The 11,063-nt window shown below is 37.3% G+C and overlaps 1 pseudogene; it reads left to right on the forward strand.

The window, feature by feature from the left end:
* Window positions 1–259: 259 nt before the first annotated feature.
* Window positions 260–10,446, forward strand: LOC121027016 (calcyclin-binding protein-like; annotated as a pseudogene).
* The last annotated feature ends 617 nt before the right edge of the window (window positions 10,447–11,063 follow it).

The raw sequence follows: 11,063 nt of genomic DNA on the forward strand, positions 1-11,063 counted from the left end.
AGCATCAAGTTCTCTGTTGGGGGTCTGTGCTGACAGCATGGAGCCTGCGTGGGATTCTCTCTCCTCTCTGCCCCTCCTCTGCTTGTGCATGCACTCTCTCTCTCAAAATAAATAAACTTAAAGAAAATGGCTTTAGAAAAAAAGAAAAAAATATTTTCTTTTCTGTCATCCTACACATCTAATGCATCCTGTTTATTATATCTCCAAGATACATGTTAAATATATTGATTTTTCTTCATTTTTTCTAGAATCACTTATGTCCAAAATGCCGTCATCTCCTACCGAGATTTCTACACTATCCTCTTTATTGACCTCCTTGTTTACACTCTTCTCCTACAAGAACTAGAGGAAGCTTTTAAAATTGTAAATCAACTTGTAATTTTTCTGTTTAAATGGCTTTTCATAAAATTCGACTATAATAAAATATTTCAGTAGCATAAAATCCCAACCCCTTTCCAGGTCCAAAAAGCCCTAGGCAATTGGATCTCTCCCTAACTTTCCAAACCCTATTTCCTACTTCTCTCCTATCTTCTCATTACACTTTATCCATAGTGGTATCCTTTTTAGGCTAAATAAGTGATTAATAGAATGGGAGAAAAGATAGAAGTATTTTGGGGTATTTTGAGTATTTTGAGATAGGTGAACAAGTAAAGTGAGAGGGCAGAGGAACAAAACATGAAAACTAGGAGATTATGGTGGGGGGGGAGAGATGTTTGCAATTCATATTTTTTTGTCATGGGGCAGTGTTAGGTGAAAACAAGTTTCAAGAGTGTTGCCTATATGTGGATGGTGACTCATGAGGAGTGCTATTGAGAAGTTATTGGAATTGAGGATGTTAATAAAAACAGAGGCTAGAGTGTGGGATGCGTTAACTACATGGACATTGCTTTTTCCCAGTATGATGACAGGAAATGGAGTAAAGAAAAAAAATGATGGGTACTCATGAAAATGAAGTTTATGGTTGGTATCTTTACACCAAAGGTTTTTCTGCCTATAGAACTGAGAGATATCATTCAAATTAGTGAATGGTCTCTAAAAACAAAACAAAAAAAGTCTGGAGAAATATTGATCAAGTCTGAGTTTCCAACTCTTCTGTTTTAAGATTTGATGCAGGCCATGCCCTGCTGTTAGCACTACCCTTCAATTGTCTTTTATTCAATGTTCATTGTTTGCATTCTGAGATAGGTGCTTTGGGGGATAATAAAATAGTCCCTGATTCTAAGGATCTAGATGTCCTAGATCAGGGAGGGTGCCAGCACGCTTGGGTGAGGACCCTCCTAAGTTTGCAAACATCTCAGACTTCTTATTGTATCCTTACATGGCAGAAGGGGTTGGATAGCTTTGTGTGGTCACTTTTATTCACGAGGTCTCTGCCCTTATGACCTAATTAGCTCCTAAAGGTCCCACTTCCTACTTCCTAATACCATCACCTTGGGGTTTGGATTTCAATATATGAGTTTTGGGAGGGATTCAGATCATAGCACCACTCTATTTTCTGTTTGTATGAATTTGGCTATCCTGGGTATTTCATATAAATGAAATAAAAATAGGTGACCTCTTGAGACTTCTTTCACTTAGCATAATATTTTCAAGATTCATCCATGTTGTATATGAACCAGTACTTCATTCCTTTTTATGGCTAATAACATTTCATTGCATGGACTGGTAAGGTAGGATTTATTTCTGCTGGTTTGCAATTTGTTTTCTACATGTTTTATGCATTTTTTTTATTCCTTTATTCTTCCTTTACTGTTTTTTGGTTAAATAGGTGTCTTCTAGTGTACCATTTTAATTCTCTTTTATTTAACTATTCTTTTGAGTTAGTTCCTTTGGTATTGCCCTGAGAATTACAATTAACACATGTAACAATCTAGTTTGCATCAATACTAACTTAATTACAGTAGCATGTCACAGTTTTGTTCCTGTCTAATTGTGACCCCTTCCCCTTATTTGTACTACTATTTTTATTCAGATTACATCTTTTTACACTGTGTGCCTCTCAACACAGATTTACAATTGTTACTTTATGCAGTTTTCTTTTAAATCATACATTAGAAAAAAAGCTAAAAACAAGAAGATTGTACTTTTATATTTATCTATGTAATTACCTTTACCAGTATTCTTTCTTTCTTCATGTGGATTTGAGTTACTCTCTCATGTCTTTTAATTTCAGCTTGAAGGACTCTAGTATTTGCAAGTAATGAATTCTTTTTTTTTTTTTAATTTTTTTTAATGTTATTTCTGAGAGACAGAGAGAGACAGAGCAAGAGCAGGGAAGGGGCAGAGAGAGAGGGAGACACAGAATCTGAGTCAGGCCCCAGGCTCTGAGCTGTCGGCACAGAGCCCAATGCAGGGCTTGAACCCATGAGTTGTGAGATCATGACCTGAGCTGAAGTTACACACCCAACCGACTGAGCCATCCAGGCACTCTGCAAGTAATGAATTCTTTTAGCTTTTCTTCACCTGGAAATGTATAATATCTCCTTTAGTTGTGAAGGATAGTTTTGCTGGGTGTAGGTTTCTTGGTTGGCAGTCTTTCTTTGAGCACTTAAAAAAAATTTTTTTTTAATGTTTATTTTTGAGAGAGAGAGAGGAACAGAGTGCAAGGGTTAGAGAGAGAGGGAGACACAGAATCTGAATCAGGCTCCAGGCTCTGAGCTGTCAGTACAGTGCCTGAAGTGGGGTTCCAACTCACAGACCAGGAGATAATGACCTGAGCTGAAGTCAGACACTTAACCAACTGAGCCACCCAGGTGCCCCGTTTCTTTGAGCACTTTTAATATGTCATTCCCATTGTCTTCTGGTCTTCATGGTTTCTGATAATTGGCTGTGAATATTACTGGTATTGTTTGTATGTGATTAGCAATTTTGCTCTTGCTCTTTTCAAGATTTTCTCTTTCTTTATCTCTTTCAACAAGTTGATTGTGATATGTGTAGGTATGGCTTTCTTTGAGTTTATCCTGCTTGGATGTCATTGAGCTTCTTGTAAGAGTAGATTTTTAATCATGTTTATGAGATTTTTACCATTATTTTTCAAATAATCTTTCCTCCCCTTTCTTTTTCTCCTTTCCTTATTGGTTTCCTGATATATATATGTTGATATACTTGATATTGTCTCCTAAGCTTCTGAGGCTCTGTTCATTTTTCCTCTTTTATTTATTTTTATTTTTTATTATTTTTATTCCTGTTCCTCATACTGAATAATCTCAACCAACTATATTCAAGTTTGCTGATTTTTTTTCTTCCCCCTTGGTCACATTTGCTGCTGAGTCTCATTAGGAAATATTTCATTTCAATTATTGTATCCTTTTTTTAACAGTTTATTTATTTTAATAGAAGGAGAGGCAGAGAGAGACAGAGAGAGAGAATTCCAAGTAGGCTCTGCACTGTCAGCACAGAGCCTGACATGGTGCTTGATCTCATGAACTGTGAGATCATGACCTGAGCCAAAACCAAGAGTCAGGCACTTAACCCACTAAGCCACTCAGGTGCTCCAATTATTATATCCTTAACTCTAGAATTTGTGTGGGTGTATGTTTAAAATAATTTCTTTCTTTTTAGTTCTACTTTGTGTTTGGTGACATCATTCTTTTACTTTCCTTTGTTCTTCAAGCATATTTTTCTTTACTTGTTTGAACATAATTCAAATAACTTCCTAAAAGTCATTATGTAGTAAGTCCAGTGTCTGGTCTTCCTTGGGGACAATATTTTTGTTGATTGCTTCCTTTCCTGTGTATAGGCCCTATTTTCTTGTTTCTTTTCTCATCTAGTAATTTTTTCTGAAAACTGTACATTTGTTAAGATTTTATTTTTTTAATTTTTAAATTTTTTAATTTTTTTATTAAAAAATTTAAGTTTACAGATTTATTTTGAGAGAGAGTGAGCATGAATGAGGAAGGAGCAGAGAGTGAGGGAGAGAGAGAATCAGAAGCAGGCTCTGTGCACTGTCAGTGTGGGCCCTGATCTCAGGAACCTTGAGATCATGACCTGAGATGAAGTCAAGAGTCCGCTGCTTAACTGACTGAGCCTCTCAGGCACTCCAAGATTTTATTTTAACGTAATCTCTATACTGAATGTGGAGCTTGAACTCAAAACAGATTATGAATCACATGCTGTACTAAGCCAGCCAGGTGCCCTGAAAACTATATTTTAAATATATAATATGGTTACTCTAGGAATTAGATTCTCCTCCTTCCCCATGGTTGTTTATTTTCTTAGTGTCTTTTCTGAACTAATTCTATAAAGTCTGTATTTTTTGTCATGTATGGTCACTAAAGTCTTTATTTGGTTACCTTAATAGTCAGCTAATGATTAGACAGAATTTTTTTTTTTTTTTATTTTAGAGAAAGAGTGAATAGGGGAGAGGGACAGAAGGAGAGAGAGAATCTTTTTTTTTTTTTTTTTTTTTAATTTATTTTTGAGAGAGAGAGCATGAGCAGGGGATGGGCAAAGAGAGAGACACAGAATCTGAAGCAGGCTCTAGGCTTTAAGACCTTCTCAGATCTTTCCTGAGCATGTTACAGTGTTGGATATATACATAGCCCTATGCATTGTGTGCGCTTCTAGATTCTCAGAAATATGTTGGGAGATTTTCAGTGCCCCTATGGGCATCTTGTCCCCCAGCATTTCATTTTGTTTATTAAAACTGTTATCCATTGCTTCATACAGCCATAAAGTTAATTAATTCTCTCTAATTGTTTTTGACAGAAACTCCTAGGGAAAAAGTTTGTACACTGAGTTAGCTCTGAGTCAGGGGAAAAAAACACAACCTTGAGTGTGGAGATTTCCATGGAACCATGAGACAGGGCAAATAATGACAATGCTCGGGAAATGAGGCTTTAAAGGAGTTCCACTCTCGTTTTCCCCCCTCTGGTGGCTATCAGGCTATTGGTCTGTGCTGTGATTGCAGGTTGTCGGTTTTCGCCATGATTGCAGGCTTTGGTTTTTAAAGCTGTCTCAGAGCTACAGAGAGGAAGATCAGAATAGGACAGGAGAAAATGCTTCAAAGGATATTCTTTTTTTTTTTTTAACTAAAATTCAGCATTTTTTCTTCAATAAAATGCACCCTGGATTGCTGTAGACCTTTGGTTAATTTCCAGAATTCCAAAAAAGTTGATTCTGACAATTTTTGCTATTTTTTTATTGTTACTTTTATGGGGGAGAGAATTTTATGCTACTGTGCTATATTATTTTATGCTTTACTGTGCTATTTTTGCTGACATCATCCTTCCAAAGATCTTATTGTATAGACTATATAACATGCTCTGATTGGTGTTCATTTGAAAATCTATGTGTAACATATTACATTCTCTAAGATTATTTTCTTCAGCTGATTCTTTAAGACACAGAGTCAGGGGGCCGCTTAGTTAAGCATCCAACTTCAGCTCAGGTCATGATCTCACGGTCCATGAGTTCAAACCCTGTGTCGGGCTCTGTGCTGGCAGCTTGGAGCCTGGAGCCTGCTTCAGATTCTGTGTCTCCCTCTCTCACTGTCCTTCCCACACTTGCACTCTGTCTCTCTCTCAAAAATAAACATTAAAAAAAAAAGACAAAGAGTCAGAAGAATGCAGTTATTGGTAAATGTGTGCTATGTCCATAATGACCAATAAGATGTAGAAGACTACTGAAAGAAAATTGTATGTTTTTATTCAGTTTTCAAAAGTAAAGTGAATGAATGTCTGGAAAACTATTTCAAGCAGTTCTGGTTTCTATTTGTTACAAAGTCAATAATGGTAGTAGAGATATGCACATAATATAAAATTAGAGCCTTTTAAGAAAAAGGCTGCAGAAAAGAAAATTTATCTTTGATTAATGAGTTTATAGAAGTTGTTTTCTCAAAGGCTAATACAGGCTAAAAATATAAACAGAAGTGAAAGTTATATTAAAAATTTCCTGCCTTTTGTTGTCATTGCTTTAAGAAAACTGAACAGAGCGGTAGCAATGAATTAAAATTTAGAAATTGCTTCATACGTGAATATAAAATATGGCAAAATTTAGATTTAGTAGGATTTGGCCCAGTTTGATACATTGTTTAATCAGAAGAACCATGATTTGACCAAGAGTATGATGGAATACCTGTTTCTACACATTTTTTTTCCATTAGCAGGCCAAGATTTTATGGGCTATAAGTTGAATAAAAATTAGAAATTACTTTATTGCTAATTAAAAGGAGATATTCAAATCCTAGGTCCAATACTTTAGCAATGATCCAGGCCCCTGACAAGATTTGACTTTCCCCAAGAATCATAGGAAATTGTGATGTTCTAAGTCTGACTCTGTAATCTAAATCTGAACTGCTTTTAGTTGTTGAAAATGAATTTTGGCCTTTTTGTTTAATTTTGGTCAGCTGTGTTTTGTATTATTTTATGTATGCATGCATGCATTTTGAGAGACAAAAATTGGCAAGATTTTTAAGTTTCTACTTTTTGTTACAATTAGACCCCTCAACTTAAGAGTTCTAAAATAAATTAATGTCAGCATGAAGGATGAAAATGTAGCAGGTCACATGCACTTAAAGTTTATTATGCTAGGTTGGGTATGGTTGAAATTATCCATTAAAAAGTAAAACAAAGAAGACTACACTGTGCATGGTGCCTCCCACTTGGAGGACTAGGGAAGATATACATGGACAAGGCTGGTGGCAGTGAGGACATCAAAGGAATGGAAGAATGGAAGAGAGATGTTTAAGGTTAAAACCCAACATTTGTAATCTCTTTTTTCTTTGCCTAATATAGTTCACCTAGATCGTAAAATTTTATGGCTTTCTGCCATAAAGGTAAAACAACAACAACAACAACAACAACAACAACAACAACACACCACCCAAACCACAAAACCCTCTTTAAGTTATAGGTGGTTTTGAGAATACTAGTTGCTGTTTTGGGTCAAGAGTGATCAAATAGAGCTCTATGTTGCCAATGTTCTTTGAAGGTGGTGAAGCTGTCAAATGTTTACTTGATGTCTCTGGACCACTTTAAGTTGGGAAGCCCAGGTATATGACACAGGAGAAGGAAAGAAGTTGTCATTGGAGTATATACAAGCTTTTGCAGGCAGGGGAAATTCAGACCTGACCTTGAATAGCTCCAGAGAGTGGTGTTTTAAAAACATCTTGAAGGTTGAAGGGCACCTGGGTGGCTCAGTCAGTTGAGTATCCGACTCTTGATTTCAGGTCAAGTCATGATCTTACGGTTAGTCAGATTGTGCCCCGCATTGGGCTCTGTGCTGACAGCGTGGAGCCTGTCTTCCTCTTACCTTTTACCCCTCCCCCACTCATTCTCTCTCTCCCCCCAAAATAAATAAACTTAAAAAAATTGTTTAAAAACATCCTGAAGGTTGATATATAAGAAAAGGAAACTTGGCAGAAGTTATTAGAAGTTTTGGGTCCATAAAAAAGACTGGTAGACGGAAATTTATGCAACTGGGTGTGTGTTTCCTGGTTGGGAATTTTTATAACTAGGGATAAAGCCATTTTACCTTTATTTGAAGGTAGACTGGGGGCCCAGAATGAAAGAAGATACCAGGAGAGAAATAATTTTAACTGTATTCCTGAGATAGAGAGGATCGTCCCTGTCTTCCTCTGTTCATTCCTTCATTCCTTCCCTTTCCCTCCCTCCCTCCCTCTTTCCTTCCCCTGTTTCCTCTCTTTTTCCTTCTTTCAACTTGTTGAGCACATGCTGTCCTAGTGATGTACTTATACATAACTTACTATCATCCAGCATGTGTTTACGACTATGGTAGATGTTTCAGAGTGCAGTAGGAGGGACTATGCGTGACTGGGGAATGTACTGTTACATGAAAAAAGGACGGGGTTTGGAGTCAGAAAAATCTGGGTGACATTTAGATTCTACATCTTCCTAGTTATGTAGCCTTTAATGAGTTATCTCTAACATTTTTTATCTGTTCATTTTGGAACATCAGTATTTATTGAGTACTTCCTATATACACAGTACAGGATGCATATTATTTTAGTTGATCTTTACAAGAGCACTGTGAAAAAGAAATTTTATCCTCTTTTTTCTGATAAAGAAATGGAGGAGGAAGTTCTGTCCCTTTTCCAAGGACACACAGCTGTTTTATTATTAAAATACGGTAAGGCCAACAGATCAAATGATGATTGCTGTTGAAAACATAGTTCCTTATACTCACAGATCCCAAGAGGAAGGGGCCCACCACACCAGGGCAGGGGTGGGGATAGGGTGGTGAGGCACCTGGGGAAGCACTGGAGTCAGTCAGGAGATGGAGGGAAAGGAGGAAACTGTAGGCAAGAGCCTTTCTTGCCATTTCCATCAGAGAAACAGTAGAGGCAGGCGAAACAGGTTTAGGATTGGCTAGTTTGAGTAATTCTAGTGGGCTTTGGACTTTGTGTGCTGCTCTGAGTTGTTTTGGTACCTGGCCCTGGGAATGATTAGGGAGTGGTTAAGGGTGTGGACCCTGGGTGGTTGGTTTGCATTTGAAAAGCATGCTGTTGTTTACTGTCTCTAGGAATTGGCTAACCTTGGGAAGGAGGGGCACCTGGGTGGCTCAGTCAGTTAGGTGTCCAGCTTCTGCTCAGGTCATGATGTCATGGTCCATGAGTTTGAGCCCTGGGTTGGCCTCTGTGCTGACAGCTTGGAGCCTAGCGCCTGCTTCAGAATCTGTATCTCCCTCTCTCTCTGCCCCTACCCTGCTCATGCTCTGTCTCTCAAAAAAAAAAACATTAAAAAAAATCCAGCATTGAGACAGAACTCAAGAACACAGTGCAGCAGAGATCACAGAGAAAAGCAGAACTCTTTGACAGTGAAAAGCCAGTTTGCTGTGGTTGCTCCCACTACAGTGGGATATACAGTGGAAATCAGTAATTACGGATGGTATCAGTCAGGTAAGTTTGTGAAATTCTACCTTACCTAAACTGCAGTTCAAGTCCCTGCTGAGAATGTGCAGGTGCATTTCACAGAAAGGTCCTTTGATCTTTGGTAAAGAATCTAAATGGGAAGAATGAGTCCATGATTGTGAACAATCTCTTGAAACCCGTCTCTGTGGAAAGCAGATCAAAAAAACATAGAGTTCTTAAGTAGAAAGAAAGCAGAAAACATGCAATAGGACTGCCTTGACTTAGGTTGAAAAAGAACGCAAAGAGAAAGAAAAGCCCTCCCATGATGCTGAAACAGCGAGAGACTGATGAACGTTCTAAAGAAAGTTTATGAAGATCGAGATGAATGAAGCGAACCATTAATACAGCCTGGGTAGAATCGAGAGAGAAGCAAGCCAAAGGAGACACTGAATTTTGAGGCTTTAAAGTCATTTTTGGGAATTGTGATGTGGAAATATTGATGTTTCTAATAAGGAGGTGTTGGTGAGCTGTGCAGATAAATTTGACAGATGACTACTTACCCAGCCTTCTTCTAAGTAAAGACACTGAATTCTCTCATTTCCTCCTGGAGGATTTATTTAAATAAAATAGGCTTATTAAACATTTCCTCCAAAGATGGTTTCCTCAGTAATCTGGGCTTTTTGTTCAAGAAACAGTAACATTGCATTCTTCTGTGAGATGTAAAAAAGCAAGGCTTGTGGCAAGATAATGCTACATTGTGTGTATTTTTGTTCAGCAAGACTTAGAAAACAAAAGTTATTGTTTGCCTATAAGTTCCTGATATCAGCTCCCACCAAATGTAAGAATAAGTAAAAATAAAACCTGAATTTTTGCATAAATTGCAAATTTGAAAAAAAAAAATTCTTGAAGTAAAAGGAAGTTTCTTGCCCTGCTTCTTTTGAGGTCGCTTCAGGCCGGCGCAGGTAGACTTAGCCCTTAGAGGGAAGGTGAGCGGGGAAGCTGGAGCCCTGTTGCACCTTTGTTCTACTTGGTTGCTCCCTATTTCCTCTGTCACAACGGCTGTGCTGTGCTGTGCTGTGTCCAGATGTTGTCCATTTAGTGGACAACCCTTGTCCAGATGTTGGAAGGTAAGCATGATGCAGGAATTAAGAAATGGGACCTCACTTACACCGTACCTTGGGGACAGAACTGCTAGTTCTGAAAAGCTAGTGCTTTTTCTGAATTCAGGAACCATCACCCCAGAATTGGCTTACAGACAAAAATAACTAGGAGAACCTGTTTTTCATTAACTCAACAAATTAATTGCCTCTTTACACATGTAGTTCTGAATTGTTTACTAATATATGACATTCCTGAAATTTCACAAGCTCTCTTTAAATAGCACACTGTTATTTTCAAGCACTGTTGAAGAACTCAGTGAAAATCCATTGTTGCTTATGAAAATAGATTCTATATTATTTGCCGCAACTTGATTTGCTATATGTGAGTATAGCTTAAATCCACGTTTAGTTGAAGAGGACTTTATTGGCAATACAAACCCTAGTAAATAGTGATTTTTTTTCTAGTTTTAATTCATAAAGTAGTAAGTTTATACCATTTTTATGAGTGTGGAAAATAAATATGTTGTTTTTTTGAAATACATGCCACTTGATTTTTTTGAAGATATCTTTCGCTAGAAAATTTGGAATCTCTACAATGAAAACTGCAGGAAAATGAATATATTTTCCCTTACGATGATAAAAGGTAGATTTTAGAATGGAAATAGCAGGGTTTCACTAAATGAATCTTGGCTAGAAGATGGAGAAGATTTTCCAAGATGACGATGATTAAAGACAAATATCAGAGTCAATACAACAGACTCTTAAAATGAAATCAGGTTCTTAGGGCAACAGAAACATTTGAACGCTAGAGTCAAGGATTGACAACCAGTGTGGTGTGAGTTATATTTATTCTTTGAGGTTGAAATATCTGATTTCAGTCAAGAGTCACTATTGTTTAGAACAAATTCTGTTTTGCTAAGATCACTCCCTTAGTATTTAATCAAAGAAAGGCCAGAAGAAAATTTGCTTTTTTGCAATATTCTCTTGTAGGAACCATTTTAGAAGGGACTCAGCATCCTGTCTTATAGAGAATTCACTTGGTGGGTGATAGGACTTGTAAGCTGAAAAAAACAATTGTCTTGCTGTACTAAAGTGACTGTTCCCTTTAAATACATTTGAATGATGATTTACTCCAAGAATATACTTGAAGTGTA

The sequence above is a fragment of the Herpailurus yagouaroundi genome, unplaced genomic scaffold, assembly GCF_014898765.1.
Source record: "Herpailurus yagouaroundi ecotype Mexico unplaced genomic scaffold, PumYag 28, whole genome shotgun sequence".
Taxonomy (NCBI): Eukaryota; Metazoa; Chordata; class Mammalia; order Carnivora; family Felidae; genus Herpailurus; species Herpailurus yagouaroundi.